At 34.6% G+C, this 15,777-nt stretch overlaps 1 pseudogene; it reads left to right on the top strand.

Annotated features, from left to right (window-relative positions):
* Positions 1 to 670: 670 nt before the first annotated feature.
* Positions 671 to 10,350, top strand: LOC100683092 (annotated as a pseudogene).
* The last annotated feature ends 5,427 nt before the right edge of the window (positions 10,351 to 15,777 follow it).

The following is a 15,777-nucleotide window of genomic DNA, read 5'->3' as shown; positions in this document are numbered from 1 at the left end:
AGGCACTATGGTTAAAATTCAGGCTTTCACATGAGACCTTGAAAGAGGCAAACTCTGAGAGAGAGAGAAAAAAAAAGAGAGAGAGAGGGACAAACCTGAGCTGGAGTATGACATTCTGCCTATACTTCATTTACTTATTGGAAGAAAATTAAATCTAATGTGGAGAAACAAAACATTATCTCAAGCCTTTGCTATTGTTCATGTACCCTGCGTTCAATAAGAATTATCCTGAGTAAGAAGAGATAAGATGAAACGACAAAAATCAAAAACAGAGATAAAGCAATAAACCCACAAGTGATCCAGATACTATAGTTTTCAAAAATGGATTTAAACTAATAATGTTAATAAAATAGATTTTAAAAGATGGATAATTTCACTGGAAAATTGGCATCTATTCATTTTAAAAGAGCAAATCCTCCTAGACATTAAAATATAGTAGCTACAAATACATGCTGAGATATAATGGAAGAGAGGATTAGAGAATTCAAAGACTCATAATCAGAAGATAGCCAGATAGAAATAGGAAGAAACAGAGATGAAAATTACAGAAAAGTCTGAAAGAAACATATGGATATGGTAAAAAGATTCAAAATGTGTGTTATTACAGTTTCAGAATAGAGAAGATGAGAGAATAGATGTCTTAAGAAATACAAGCTGAAAATTCTCCAAAATGTATGAAACTTATCAAGCCACACTTTCAAAAATGAGTATGAATGCACAGTAATATAAATTCAAAGGCAAAGCACAACCAGGCATATATAATTAAAATTCTGAAATCAAAGTGAAATAAATATTTAAAGCAGTAGAGGAAATAACACCAATTTCCTTCAAACAGGTAACTATAAGCTGAAAAATGTACTTTCAATAGAAATTTATATGTCATATTACTAATTCTCTCCCCCATTAAACTTTTAATTCTGTGACAGATTTTTGATCAACTTGTTTTCATTAAAAGTACTGATTTTTAAAGCTAATAACTTAAAACTGCCACACACACACAAAAAGACAAATGGTCCACAAAACCTCCTTTCTCTCTGAAGGTTTTATGATGCATTGTTATCATTATCCAGTGGCCAATTGACACAATTCTGAGACTGTTCTCCCACTACTGATTAAGACTGGAGTGGTAGGTACTGGAGTAATTCTCATTTAGCCTTCTGAACTTCTGTACAGACCGGTGGTGATCTTGTCACTGCCTGCTGTTTCTTGTCCACTGCTTTGATGACACCCACAGCAGCTGTCTCATGTCACCAATAGCAAAATGGCCCAGAGGAGGATAGTCTGAGAAACTCAACACACATAGGCTTTCCAACAAACATACCAATGATGGCAGTACCACCAGATTTCAAGAACTTGGGGCCATCTTTAGCTTTTTTTCTAGAACAATGATCAATCTTCTTTTTCAGCTCAGGAAACTTACAAGCAACGTGAGCTTTGTGACAATCAGCACAGGTGCATATCCAGTGCTGATTTGGCCTGAGTGGTTTAGGATAATCACCTGAGACATGAATCCAGCTGCTTCCATTAGTGGGTCATTTTTGCTGTCACCATCCACATCACCACAATGAATATCTTTGATAGATACATTCTTGACAGTGAGGCCCACACTACCCCATGAAGAGCCTCACTTAAAGCTTCAAGGTGCATCTCAACAGACTTTACTTCAGTTGTAACACTGGAGCAAAGGTGACCATCTCGCCAGGTTTAAGAACACCAGTCTCCTCTCAAGCTCACAGGGACAGTACTAACACCACCAATTTTGTAGATGTCCTGGAGGGGTAGTTGCAAGCGCCTGTCAGTTGGAGGAATTGGTGGCAAAGTGAGACCCAGAGCTTCCCACAGTGTGGTTCCACTGGCATTACCATTTTAATGGTAATTAAAATTACCATTATAAATTTTAATGGGTGACTCTATCCTCTAAACCAAGGCATGTTAGCACTTGGCTCCAGCATGTTGTCATCATTCCAACCAAAACCTGGTACAAATGCTATGTCAAGGATGTAGCCAATTTTCTTAATGTAGGTACTGACTTCCTTAATGATTTCCTCACATCCCTTCTGGCTATGGGGTGGCTCAGTGGAATCCATTTGTTGATATGAGTCTTTTCCTCTCCCATTTTGGTTTAGGTTTAGTGGTAGTTTTCACAACACCTATGTTCTGGCAGCAAACCCATTGAGAAAAGGAATTTATTAATTTGTCAATATTTTCCTACAGGATTGTTGTTTTAAGCTATAGTTATACAACAGAGGATTAAAAAAAACACAAATTACCTATGTATCACATGAGATAAAGATATGAAAGAATGTATTTTAGATGGGGATAGGTATCAAGCAGTAAAGTAATGTAAGAAAGAGGCTACAAAGTGAAACAAAGGCTGCTATTTAAGTGATTTAAGAAAATATTTGACAAGGAAGCCATGTGGACATCTGGGGGAAGCATTTTCCAGGCCAAGGAACAGACTGTGCAAAGGACATGAGTGGGCACATGCTTGGTGTGTGATCAAGAGTAGGTGGTCATGGCCAAGTAAGTGGGTAGAATGAAACATAGAGGGTACCAATTCATGAAGGTTTTATTTTACTGTATTAAGAATTTGGACTTTTTAAATAGAATGAGAAGCAAAACCGTTGGATAATTTTGAGGCAAGGAGTAACACGACCTGACTTACTGTTTTGATCAAATAATCCAGGTTGTGCTGCTGATAGACCATGCAAAACCAAGGGCAGAATCTGGAAGACCTGTGTTAGGATGTATTTTCTACCATCTTTTGACATCCAGAGCAACTGCTGGGAGGTCTGTTGTCATATAGCTATCATTTCTTAGAAATAATCAGTCCCTCTTTACTGACTTTTTAAAAAATCAGAATAGCTAAAATAGAAAGGAAGAAAATTACAGAATTTGGAGAAAATATGGGTCAAGTGGAACTTACACACTGATGATGGGAAGTAAATTGGAATAATTACTTTAGAAAATTGTTTGGTGGTATCTATCAAAGCTGAACAGATGCATTCCCAATTATTTACTAGTCTCTCTCCTACATGCCCAACATAGATGTGTACACATGCTTATTAACAGACATGCATAAAAATATTCACAGCAGCACAATTCTAACTAGATCTGGACAGAAAGCTGTCTAAATGCCCATCAATAAGAGAATGCATAAAAACATTTTGGTATACTCATACAATGAGAATAATGCAGCAAGAATGAATGAAGTTTAACTGTACATACCAACCACAGTCTCATTAGTATGTTTTGTCTGTTTGCAATGCTTCCTTTACCTTTTGAGCACTTCCTACTTTTTTTACACCATAAGATGTTCCAAACTTATCTTGCTTTCGCTTTGTCATGCAGTCAACAATTCCTTTAAGGAATCTTGATTCTTTAAAGTGAGAATAGATTAAAAAGCCAAGATCAAGAAGATTGGGGTGCTCATTTTCTCCTATGGTGCCACTGTTTCTGGGGTCTCTCTGAAAATGGACCTAGGAAGTAATGAGTTCTTACTGATACTTACCCGTTCCAAACCAAGACCTCAGGATTTATTCTAGCTTTCCCTTTTCTTTATTTCTAACTACATTCTCTACAAATTGAGCCTTTAAACTTTCATCATAAAAAAATACGTTCATTTGTTCAATCTTTAAATATGCTTGATGCCTGAATTGTGAAACTATAATCCTGTGAAAAATATCTACATTGCAATAATTGTGTATAGATTTTTTTAATTTCTAGTAGATGGTTAAAAGATAGTAGTTCCATCAGTTACTTTCTATCTATTCTAATTGTTGTGATTTATCAACACCTTTGTCAAATGAGATTTTAGCATTGAAAATGTTCTTTTTCACTGTTAATGCTTGTGGACTTAAATTCTATTTGGCCTGATAAAGAGCATCGCTACTCCTACTTTCTTACTAGTTTCTAATTACCTGATATACCTTTGCCATTTCTTAAAAAATTTGTCTTTGTAAGTCAACTTTTCTTCATCTGCCTCTTGAAAATGACAAACACGTCTTGTTTTGTGAGCAAATTCAGTATCTTAATAGGTAAACTAAGTTTATTCCCACTTATTTTTATGTCAAATATGTTTGGTTTTATTTATGCAACAACATTTTATAATTATAGGTTTTATGTTTTAATTTCATCCTTCTTTATATGATATAATCTCATTTAAATGGAAAATGTATTTTGGAATGTTTGTAATTTTATTCTAGGTATTACCTTTGTACTTATACCATATAAATGCCCTTAGTTCCCAGATTCCATGCTCAAACTTTTAATACCTGGTTTGTCAGTTTTTAATGGGATTCTTTATTTCCTATCTTTTGCTTATACATGTGTCAAGGACTAACATAATGTTATATATCAACTTAAAAAGAATCAGTGAGCTCATCCAAACTCATAGGTTTAAAACGTCTTCCATAACCTTTTTATTTAAGGAATGTTTAACTAGATATAAAATCCTTAGTTCACACTTTCTTTTAATGATTTTTTGCATATCCTGCTCCATTAGGTCTTGTTCTGAATGTTTAAAAAAAAAAATTGAATGCCAATCTAATTCGTTTTGCCTTGTAATTTATTTTATCTTTTTGGCTAAAGAACTAGAATATTTTTTTTTCATGTCTCCCTTCAAAGTTTAATAGTTTTACTAGGATACTTCTAAGATTCATCCTGAGATAATTTTCTCCTATTTGCCCTCTAATTTGTAGATTCAGGTTTTCTTTCTTTTTTTTTTTTTTTTTTTTTCAAAAAGATGCTTGAGATTCTAGTTTAAAATCTTAGTTATATTCCATTATTGTTTCTTCAATGGGTACCTTTCTTTTTCTTTTTTTTCTCTCAGATGCTACATGTTTCAAAGACAGTCACTTCACATTATAGGAACTTAAGTTTCTTCTATGAAAATCATGCTGTGATAATTCAGAACACTTTATTTTACAAAGCATTTTCACTATTACAGTTGTATACCCTTAATGGCAGTCGTTTGAGATTAACTTTAGATATATTGCTAGCTCCTCTGTTCTCTCTTTCTAGCGCTTCCTCCCCCACCCCTCTCTCCCTCTCACCCTTCCCTTTTTCTCCCCCTCTCCCTCTATTTCTGTCTGCTTTTCTCAACACAAAGCCTTGCAGTGGGGCAGGATTAATACATGGTATACCCTGGGATCTAGTGACTTTTATTTCCCTACTTTTAATTTTACACTGTTTGGGCATTCTCCATTTTCAACTTATGAAAGCTTGAAGATATGATTTTAGTACATTCCCTTTTCTTTTTCTTTTCTTTTTTGTTTTAGGAGGAAATATTTGGAGACACAGACCTAGGTAGTTGCCATTGTGTTATCTACCTGGAAATCTTTTAAATATATTCTGTGATTCAAGAGCAAATCTATGTATTATTTAATTTTTTTCTCTTCCTTACCAAATGGCATCACACTATGCATACTATTATGTATTCTCTTTTTTTTATCCATTTAAAACAGAGAGAGAGAGCCAGTGAGTATGAGCATGGGGAAGAGGCAGAAGGAGAGGGAGAAACAGACTCCCTGCTAAGCCAGGAACCTGATGAGGGGCTTGATCCCAGGACCCAGTCATGATCTGAGCAGAAGGGGGATGCTTAACCATCTGAGCCATCCAGGTACCCTATGTATTCATTTTTAAAATCTACATTTATCTTAAAAATACTTCTATAGCAGTTTAGACCTATTATTTATCATATAGATAATGCATATGTTGCCAAAATTTTTTAAATACTGCTATATTAAACAGAGTTACGCGACAAAAAAAGAATAATTAATAACAGTGTTCTCAGTATCAATGGAACTTACAGCCACAATACTAACAATAATTCCTATGGAAAAATACTAGTACAGGTGTAAGCATGGCAGATCACGAAATAGTGGAGCACTGCAATAAAAAGTTGTGAAGACTGCTCAACAGAGGGGGCTATAAAGAGCCAAAGGTACTGAACTGCCTGAAAATTAGAGAAGTTCACCTAATAACACTTCTAAGTCAAAGCCTGTGGCAAAAAGGAGGAATGTAGAGTGGATTAACATCATTTTTGTGCAGCACCTTGTTGCTTTCAGAGGAAATTTCTGTTGCCTTCATCTGCTGGTACTTATAAGCACAAAATATTAAAATGCTGGGAACACTCTCATACACATCAACATACAGTCCATCTAATAGCAATAATCATTCCTCTATTTACTTATCACATATGAACTTATTTGTATTTCATCAATAGATTGTAATCAGTTGTATCTCATCCCCCCACATATACAATTGAAATCTTAAATAGAAATTCAAAAAATTGCCCCATGTCAGCTCTTTTTAACCGCATTTATAGAGGTGCCTGATGTCATGAATTTCTAAGGTTCTTGTGAATACTCCATTCAAAGTGTTCATTTGTTTGGATTTTTTATTTCTGACCCTGGATTCAATTTTCTTATTCCATTAATGACATGCTTTCCATCTTCTTAAATTGCATGGTCATCAGCTCCATTTTCTTTGGTTTTATAGACTTTTGTTGGAAGTCAATGACATTTTTATTGATAAAAACTCGCTATTAACTATGTAAGTCTCCTTAAATATTCAATGTTCAATTATTCCCATAATTAACATAACCATCAATAAAAATGAAAATACACTATCTTCCTTTTAAGTTATTAGCTTATGTATTCTACTAAAAAGAAACAATTTAGAACAATCAAGACAGAACTTTCAATGTAATATTTTGATTAATAACATGAGATTTTGAGTGTGACAACCTAGATTTGAATTTTGGCTTTGGCCTTTACTAGCTGTACAACTTTCAACAGGTAGTTTAACATTTTGATGTTCAGTTTTTACATGTATAGATTTATTGGGTAGATTAAATGTGAGTATAGATGTTCACAAGACTTCATAAATGCTGCATTTATAAATTCACTGCAGAGAGCTATGTTCAATAGCTTAGTATTTTTCCTCTTTTCAAACCTTATAGAATATGTATTAGAATGATTCAACAATTATCTAGAAAATAACCCTAATGAGATAAATGGGATAGGTTTGACCTTAACATGGGTCATTTCTAGAAAGTGTACTCATTTTTAATTTTTTCTGTGTAGAGTTGGAATGTTGGAGAAAAGGAGAGATATGTTCAAGTATACTTACCATCTTGCAAAGAGTCAATTATAGTTGTCTTGGATGGTGATAAATGCCCTTCTGCTACATAGTAAAAAAGCTGAATGTGAATAAAGCTAATGAATGTGATACAACAACTTTAGGAAAAAATTTTATAAACTTCGCCTATGTGCTTCTGAACATACGATAGATAGATGATAGATAGATAGATAGATAGATAGATAGATAGATAGATAGATAGATGATAGATAATAGATAGATATAGATAGATATAGAATATACACACATATATATACAACCTAGAATTCTATTGTTAATAATATTAGCCAACCATGAACCTAAAATAATATTTAGGAAATTGAAGACAGCTCTGAAAGGCAAGGATTTCTTGAGTCAGCAACACTGTCACTTCATTGGATTGTTTTTCTCTTGAGACTAATGTAGAGATAGTGATTTTGTTTAGTCAGTTTTGTGTTTCAAGGTTTCTTCTTTTATCAGCATGCTTTCATATGATCCTTTAACACAGAAATAAGGATTACAAAGTATTGCCTAATTTACTTTTTAAAAAGATATTTCAATGAAATATGGACCTTAGATTTTTGGGCAAAGATAGAAATTTCCTACAACTTTATCATCAGCAGGTTATGGACAAACTTCAAAAACCTTAAACATCGTGTCTTAAACTGCTTTCCCATTATCCATCTGTCCAAAGGATCTTTATTTTTGAATACTGACTTTTCAAGTCAACTCTTTCTCTTAGTGTCTTCTACAAAAAGTTTCTGTTTAATTAATAAAAGACCCTTACTTCAAAATGTTAAACCTAAGTTGCAAGCCTGATTTATAATAATAAAGTACTTCTCAGAATAGTTGGATTACCTAGTTGTACATGTGTATCTTCATAAAATCTCAACATATATATTCAATAATGTAACTGTTCTAATGTTAAGAAAAGTTACTAAAATTACAAGGGTTTTATTAACAGCTAGCATTTTAGATTGATTTAAAATGGATCTTTTAATATAGTTTAGTCAAATTGTATCATTTCCCAGTATAATATGCAAATATTATAGTGCTGTTCCTATAAATATAGGTCTTTCCATTAAACACATGTTTAATTTTTAGGGACGCCTTGGTGGCTCAGTAGTTGAGCACCTGCCTTTGGCTCAGGCAGTGATCCTGGGGTCCAATCTTAAAAAAACAAAAATGTTTAATTCTATATAAGTCACACACTTCATATCTCATAAGTAGGTCAGGATACGTTTGAGATACAGATTGCTATTACAGAGTAATCATTTGTATTTATCTTTCATTTATTCAACATGTTTTTTAAGTGCTTCCTATATACCAGGCACATTTTCAGGGCCTGTGGATACAGCAAAAGAAAATAAATGAAATGATTTCTGACAAATAAAGAGCTCGCATTTTAGGAGTGTGGGAAGAAAAACACTAAGTTAAAATGTGCATATACAAACATTCATAAACTCACACAAACACACTCACACACATGCGTGCTATAATTAAGAAACCTGGAATAGACAAGAAATGTAGAAGACAGGACTGAAACAAAAATAGTTGCTAGACCTGGGAAATGAAGTCCGGGGTTCGGGGCAGCCCCTCTTAGCTCACCGAGACATTGACTCCCAACTCCAGTGTCTCCATGCAGTTTCTTCCCCAAGGAGTCCCTCCATGGCTCTGCCCTGTCCCTCACCCTTCATCTAGTGGAAACAGAAGTATTCAATAAGAGATGAAGAGTCTGTCCTGGGGCTGGCCCTTAGCAAGGCCCTGTGGAGGTATAGAGGTATGGCTGCAGCTGGGAGGTTCAGGAGTGATACTCAGAATGTTTAACAACTAAATGGACAGCAGCCATACCCTTGGTGCTAGAAACTAAAGACCCTACTGTGCCAGAATTTAACAGTTTTCTTGTTGGGTCCTGAGGAAATTGGGAGAGGTGATAGAGATATGCCAGAGAAGGAACCAGGAGCAACCAGGAAAGTGGAGGAATATTCAGAGGGCTCAGTCCATTTACTGTTCATTCACTGGATGGAGTATGTACTGGAGTGTACCAGTTGGGTTTCATGGTTCATCAAATCTGATAGCAGCTATAAGATAAAAAGTATTATTATTGGCTATTACCTATCTTACTTTCAGAAGAAGTATGGCTTTTTTTTTTTAAAAATAAATGAGGGCTCTTGTTTTTGTTTTTTAAATTTTTATTTATTTATGATAGTCACACAGAGAGAGAGAGAGAGAGAGGCAGAGACACAGGCAGAGGGAGAAGCAGGCTCCATGCACTGGGAGCCGGACGTGGGATTCGATCCCGGGTCTCCAGGATCGCGCCCTGGGCCAAAGGCAGGCGCCAAACCACTGCGCCACCCAGGGATCCCAGTATGGCCTTTGAATTATGGCATATAGCCTGGAGAAATTCTGTGAAGGAAGGAGCAGAGTAGACCCAGGCAAGCAGGAGCCCAGACACAGTGGCCTGGCTGGCTCCAGAGGGTGGCGGGAGAGCCAAGGACCCGTGAGATGAGCTCAGACACAACCTGCATCCACCATCTACTTCTGGGATTTAAAACCAGTTTCTGGAAGCCAGGATGGCATTCCTGTGGCAACTGATGTAGAGGGTCTTTGAAGCCCGTGTCTTAGAGCTGGAAAACAGCTCTGATTCTGAGAAGCTAATGCTTCTCCTTCACTGCTGGGAAGAAAGCTAGGAACTATTTTCTGGGAAACTGTGGCATGTGCCCTGGGGGCCCAATGAAGCAAAAGGAAGATGCTCCCCAGCAGTGCTCTAGCCTTGTGCTCTTCCTGCAGGTCCTAAGACCTCCTTGTCAGTTCCTTCTCAGAGCTACTCTGAATGGCTCCTATCATTCTACTGGTGTTTTTCATCATCCAGGATACTGCATCTCTTTTCCACATCATCATTTTCCTCTTGTTCTTCAACACCTTTTTCTTGCAGGCTGGCCTCGTCCACCTTGGATTCCGTAAGTGCAAAGGGACCATCGTCCTCACAGCTGTGTTCTTCGCCCTCAGCATCTCCCCTTCATGTCTGGGTCATGAATTTACACTGGAAACACTCCAACTGCTTTGTCTGCACACAGGGACTTCAGATGCTTTTGTATTCCAGAGGCTGCAGCAGTATTATACTGTCACTTCTACAAATGGACAGCTGTGAGACTGGGTGATCCTCACTTCTGCCAGGACTCTTTATGGCTGTGCAAGTTCACACAAGTCCAATTCTTGCCACGTTGATGGATGCCTTTCCTTCATCACAGAGCCTACATTTGTGTACAGCAAACTGCTTAATTTACCTAGGACAGACTCAGGCCACTTGCATTCTGTAATTAAGAAAGAAAATCTTCCTTCTTGCAAGTTAAAGTATTTCCCAATAGACTTCAGTACATAACCCTCCCTAGCCTCTCACCTTAGTTCTGCCCCCCTTCCTTCCTGCTCTCCACCCATCTTCCTCACAGAAGGCTGAGGCTTTATCCTTAGGAAGCTGTCACTTATCCTGGTACAGAAGGGGCTCCTGGCACCTGCTTTCTTTGCACCAAACACTAATTAATGACTGAACACTGCAAATAGTGACATTTCTAAGCTCCTGACTGATCACACCATAGGCATTTAGATTTTATACCCAAGGCACTTTTTTTTTACACTTTATAAGTAGGAAATAAATTGATTCTACTTCCATAAAAAAATAGTTGCTCATTTGAAAAATCAGTATTAGAACTCTTAAGCCTAAGGGTTCATGCATAAACTAACATTAGAGTCCTTTGTATACAAGTCCCATCTTTTTAAAGTGATTTTCTTTATTTTTGGTTAATAATTTTATAGTCATTTAATGTTAACATGGAGTTCAGAGGTTAAAAATACTCTAGATGTATATATTGACAAATATATACAGAAGCATATCCCCTGTTGAATTTTACTGTCATTTATTTTATATATTTAGAATGAATTTTTGATAATTTTAAGAAGCATCAAAAGTATATGTACACACATGCAAGCGTATGTGTTAACATATACACACATGTGTGTTGTATGGAAACATGAATCCTAGCATGTTCATCTTGTTTCTCAAAACAAAGCTTGGGTATAAATGTTATTTCCTGATAGACACTTATACTGCTAAGAATAATAAGGGTTACAAAGAATAACAGAATAACATTTGTCACCATGACTTTGGCATATTTATCAGATACTGTTTCTTACACAATATACCATTTGCCCATCTATCAGGCACCTGCTAAATAAAACTACATTAAAAATAAATTAATCCATGGTAATTTTCACTAATTATTAATATATTACTATGTTTGGGGAGGCTGGGTAACAGAGTAAATTGGTTTTCTTTTGATAAGTTTTGGAAAATGCACTTTAACCCAAATGAAAAATATTTTAATGCTAAAGTTTCAGATATGTGACCTGTCAATCAACAAGTATCTTACAGAGATGGACCTTCTCAATTTTTGTCTCCTGATAAGATGAACCATGATATTTATGTAACATGCTTAACACCAGGTATTTTTGTATGATTTTAAGAATATGCATCACATCACAAACACACATACACGAAATGACACCACTAAAAATAGAAGAAATAGCTTTCATTTTGTCCTAACCTGAGATTTACCTTTTTGACTTTTTAGAGATCATGAGACTGCCTCACAGAAGATACTGGCTTTAAAAGTGAAGACAAATGCTATTGAGTTCAAACAGATTTATGTTTAAAAGTAGAAGTCTAAGTGCTGCTACACGCAGATAATAATTTCAAATAAATATAACAATCTTAATAATTTTTATAAATGTCACTATTATTAGGTCAAATAGACAAAAGTATAGGTTTCTAGGAATATCTCTACCAAATACAGAATGCTACAAGATAGGTAGAAAATATGTAATAGAATTGTTCTGGGTAATACTTTATGAAAGAAACAAATGGATGTCACTTCTCTGGTACACACATTATTTCATTAATTTAGATAAAATACTCTATGCCCTGCTACAACTTTTTGGAACAAAATTTTGGATGGTACATACACTCAGAAAATAGCTCTAAGTCATTCTTTATTGGCAAAGAAGAGTTATGTATTACTATCTACTATTAAACTAGATTTATTTATTTATTTTTAAAGATTTTATTTATTTATTCATGGGAGACACAGAGAGAGAGAGGCAGAGACACAGGCAGAGGGAGAAGCAGGCTCCATGCAGGACTCAATTCCAGGACTCCAGGATCATGCCCTAGGCCAAAGGCAGGCGTTAAACTGCTAAGCCACCCAGAGATCCCCTAAACTAGATTTAAATTTGAAATATCAGTACATTACTTTCTCCATGACCTCCCTGAGCACCCTAGGAGACTTATTTCACATTTTTATGTTTTAGAGATACAGGTAAAATGCTTCTTTCCCAACTGAGCTATAAACAATATTGAAATTGGTGTTTATGATTCTCATTCAAGTGTTTTATACTTTCACATGTTTGGTCATAAAGCTATGTATTGTTCTGGGGTGCCTGAATGGCTCAATAAGTTAAAGCATCTATCTTTGTCTCAGGTCATGATCCCAGGGTCCAGAGAGAGAGCCACAAACTGGGCTCCTTGCTCAGTGGGGAACTTGCTTCTCCCTCTTCCCTGCCCCCAGATCATGTTCTTTCTCTCTCTCCTTTAAATAAATAAAATCTTTTCTTAAAATATATATTGTTCTGTGCATTTTCAAAATCTTTATTAATGGAACTTATTAATTAATTAATGATACTTTTCCAACTGGATCTTTTCATCCAATATCCTATTGTAGAGATGCAGAAAGAATGATACATGTAGATGTTGACTGTATTCTATTGCATGCATTAATGGGTTTAACCACATATGATTAAACAAATCCACGCTTAGATAAACTACATATAAAAACATTTTAGTACTTCATGCAATTCATTTTACTTCACTTTGAGAGACAATATTGTGAGAAAAGATTTGAAATGATTACCACTTCCTTTTACCTCCTTCTTTGATTTACACTTAAATAGGAAACATTTTTTACTACCATCACTATGGCTATTTTTATTTAAGGAAAGTTGAGATATGAATCCTGTGACTATAAATCATAGATAGATAAATCTTGGATTTAATATGTCTACTGGCCTCAGATTGCAATACAGTTTGTGTGTGCCGGTCAGAGATGCACACTGCATTGGATCATAACACTGTGATTCAGATCAGATCGAGTCAGGCACTAAGTTATCATCAGATGTTTTAGGTATCAAATGGACCAGGAGCTTAAAAATCATTTTTTAGCATAAAGAATATTTAGTATAATGTATTTTATGACTGCTGCACAGATCATTTCACTAGGAGGGCATTAAAATAGGTTTGTGCCTGATGAAGCTGTATTTGCCATGTTTTATGGAGAATCTTACAAAGATTCTTTCTTATAATCAATAATCATTATTTTAAAATGAATTACATTCTAATGTGTCTTGAAATAGGGTATTTTGCCATATTCTTCTATGTTTCTCTAAAATATGCAAGGTAAATATTGTTATCCAAGAAGGTGAGTTTTCTTAGGATACCAGATGGGCTAAATAGAAAGTAAAGCATTTTTAAAAGAAATAAACCCTTTAATATGTAACTCAGAGTCTCTGAAAGTTACACATATTCATGTTTTCCCTTGAAAAAAATCAGGTTTGATATTACTGAAACATAAGATTTCATTTTCAAGCATGAACAAGATCAGAGGAAGATGGATAAGCCCATCCAATGGTTTTTGTTTAGTTCCTCCAATACTTTGGCCCTGACTCCTCCACAGTTTAGAGCTATACATCCCCTCTAAAACCAGTTTGGGCTTTGAGAATCTCTGAAAAATCATGCTTCCTAAGAAGGATTGAGGAATATATTCAAAATTTAAATATGCATTTTAGTGTATATATAGTATCGCTTTAAATATACATACATATTTATGATAAACAAAAGTCTTGGAAGACATATATTAAAAATAGCACTGAGTATAGTTACTGTGTGATTTTAGATTTTTTTTTCTTTTTTGTTTTTATAAATGATAGTCTTTTAAACAAAAAATTTATTTGTTTACAAATGTTTAGTAACACTTACTATATAGAAGCTACTTTTTAGGTTCTGAATAGTGAACAAAATACTGTCTTTATTATGGAGATTATAAAATTAGATTAATTTCTATTTGAAAATAAAATAATGTAAATTTGATATGCTGACAATTTTGTAAAATTTCACACTTGAAAGCTATGATTATTTCTGCATGATGAGAACAAGAATAATTCTTACTTTCTCCTTTCTCTCATTGTGTGTCTTTCATGATTACATAAATAAAATCTTTAAATTTTTTTTTTACTTTTTACTTTTACTTTTTTTTTTACTTTATTCAATCACTTCCTTTTAATCTTACATTCTTATCCTCTCATCTCTCTTCTTTCCTTAGGAATTTCTGCTTGAATTTCATGAATTTGTGTCCTATTATAAACTTAAAAAAAAAAAGGTAACTTAGAAAATGGATTTAATTTTTATTTAAATTCCAGTTAGTAAAAATACAGTGTAATATTAGTTCCAGGTGTCAATATAGTGATTCAACACTTCCATACAACACCTGGTGCTCATCACAAGTGCCTTCATTACTCCCCATCACCTACTTCAACTATTGCTCATCCACCTCCCTTCTGGTAAACTATCAGTTTATTCTCTATAGTTAAAGAGTCTGTTTCTTGGTTTGTCTCTTTCACTTTTTTTTTCCTTTGCTTGCTTGGTTTCTTTTTTAAATTCCACATATGAGTGTAATCATATGGTATTTGTCTTTCTCTATCTGGCTTATTTCATTTAGCATTGTGTATTCTAGCTCCATCCACATCATTGTAAATGGCAAGATTTCATTTATTTTTTTATGGTTGAGTAATATCCCATTATGTGTGTGTGGGAGGGTGTGTATACACAAATATATAGATATAGATAGATAGATATAGATGATATAGATAGATATAGATATAGATATAGATAGATATATACCACAGCTTCTTTATCCAATCATCAGTTGATGGACACTTGGGCTATTTCCATAATTTGGGTATTTTAGATAATGCTCCTTGTATCCCTTTGATTTGGTATTTTTGGTTTGGGTAAATACTTAGTAGTACAATTGCTGAATTGTAAAGTGGTTCTATTTTTAATTTTTTGAGGAAATTCCACACTGTTTTCCAGAGTGGCTTCACCATTTTGCACTTGCACCAACAGTGCAAGAGGGTTTCCCTTTCTCCATATCCTTACCAATACCTGTTATTTCATGTGTTCTTGATTTTAGTCATCCTGAAAAGATGAAATGATAGCTCATTGTAGTGTTGTTATGTATTTCCCTGATAATCAATGATGTTGATTATCTTTTCATGTGCCTGTTGGCCATTTGCATGTCTTTTTTGGACATACAAAGGGTATTGGTGTATTCTGCCCATTTTTAATTGATTATTTATTTTGAGAGTATTGGATTTGATAATTTATATATTTTGGATACTAACCCTTTACTAGAAATGTCACTTGCAAATATCTTCTCCCATTCTGTAGGTTGACTTTTAGTTTGTTGATTGTTTCCTTCACTGTGCAGAAGTTTTTTATTTTGATGAAGTACTTGATAGCAATAAGCAAAAGAATACAAGTGGATCATT

Source organism: Canis lupus, chromosome 14, assembly GCF_011100685.1.
Source record: "Canis lupus familiaris isolate Mischka breed German Shepherd chromosome 14, alternate assembly UU_Cfam_GSD_1.0, whole genome shotgun sequence".
Taxonomy (NCBI): Eukaryota; Metazoa; Chordata; class Mammalia; order Carnivora; family Canidae; genus Canis; species Canis lupus.
Note: the sequence above shows the minus strand (reverse complement) of the source record. Positions and strands in the feature narration are given on the sequence as shown.